General features: G+C 34.9%; 1 non-coding gene across 1 annotated transcript; it reads right to left on the bottom strand.

Moving 5' to 3' along the window:
- Positions 1 to 712: 712 nt before the first annotated feature.
- LOC131490696 (U6 spliceosomal RNA) lies at positions 713 to 819 on the bottom strand. Its single transcript, XR_009251196.1, has one exon. It is a non-coding gene; the product is annotated as a U6 spliceosomal RNA (small nuclear RNA).
- Between the last annotated feature and the right edge of the window lie 827 nt (positions 820 to 1,646).

Below are 1,646 nucleotides of genomic sequence, written 5' to 3' on the forward strand. Positions count from 1 at the left end.
CTTACTTAATGTCATGTCTCCCTCTCACTTGCAGGTATGTATCAATTGAGTGCTGCTATAAGCCTTATTTGTAGAGAATGGCAACATAAAGACAAGTTGTAATTGTTCATTATTGATTGGAAAATGGCAAAAGAGTCCCAATAATTTACTTTGTTACTTGACTTTACAATAGACTGAGAAGGGGAAAGGAGAGACTTTAACATATAGCAATACATCATGGCAATGTTTAGTTATGGTTAAAAAATATAAGATAAATGATAATATTGAGTGAAAATGATCAGTTGAAGACAGAGGATGAGCTACGGATTACATTTTCTTTTATTGAGGTGAAACTCACATAACATACAGTTAATAACTTTAAAGTGTACAGTTTAACAGTGTTTAGTACATTCCATCACTTCTCTCAGTTCAAAACATTTTCATCACCCCAGGAGAACATCCTGTATCCATTAGGTAATCACTCCTCATTCCCTCTCCCCCAGCCCCTGACCACTAATCTTTCTGTCTATGGGTTTGTCTATTCCAGACAGTTCGTGTAAAAGGGATCATATGCTGTGTGATTTTTTGTATCTGGCTACTTACACTTAGCATAATGGTTTTGAGGTTCATCCAAATTACAGCATCCATCATAATGCATTCTTTTTAATAACTGAATGATATTCCATTGTCTATATAAACTACATTTTTATTTTATCTTTTTTTTTTTTTTTGGAAAAATATGGGATGCCTCATGAATTTGTGTGTCATCCTTACACAGGGGCCATGCTAATCTTCTCTGTGTCATTCCGATTTTAGTATATGTGCTACCGAAGTAAGCACTAAATCACATTTTTAAAAATTCATTCATCCATTGATGAACATTTGAGTTGTTTCCACATTTTGGCTATTATGACTAATGCTGTTATAAACATTCATGTCCAAGTTTCTATGAGGATATATGTTTTCATATTTTTTGGATATGTATATAAGAGTGAAATTGCTGGATCGTAGGGTAATTATGTGTTTACCTTCTCGAGGAACCACCAAACTGTTTTTCATAGCAGCCACACCATTTTACAACAATATATGAAAGCTCCAATTTATTCACACCCTCGCCTATGCCTGCTATTTTTCATTGCTAAAATAATAATAATAATAATAATAATAATAATAATAACATCACATAGCACCTAGAAATATTTTTAAATGTCCAGATCGCAACATAAATGTACAAAGCATACAAAGAAACAATGCAAGCATGAGCAGGGGAGGGGCAGAGAAAGAGGAAGAGAGAAATTCCCAAGCAAGGTCATGCTGTCAGCACAGAGCTCGACATGGGGCTAGATCTCAGAAACAGTGATATCATGACCTGAGCCAAAATTAAGAGTCAGATTCTTAACCAATTGAGCCACCCAGGTCCCCCAACTTTAAGTGTCTTAAATGTTCACAGGGAGCTGAGGAAACCATAAACAAGGAACTAAAGGCAATCAGGAGAATGAGGCATGAACAGTAGGGAATATCAAAATAAAGGGATAGAAATTATAAAAGGAACCAAATAGAAATTCTGGATCTGAAAAGTATAGTAGCTGAAATTAAAAATTCATGAGAGAAGTCCAGCAGCAGATTTGTTCAGATCTTTCTGAAAGGATTGACAAACTTCACTATAG

The sequence above is a fragment of the Neofelis nebulosa genome, chromosome 11, assembly GCF_028018385.1.
Source record: "Neofelis nebulosa isolate mNeoNeb1 chromosome 11, mNeoNeb1.pri, whole genome shotgun sequence".
NCBI classification, from domain to species: Eukaryota; Metazoa; Chordata; class Mammalia; order Carnivora; family Felidae; genus Neofelis; species Neofelis nebulosa.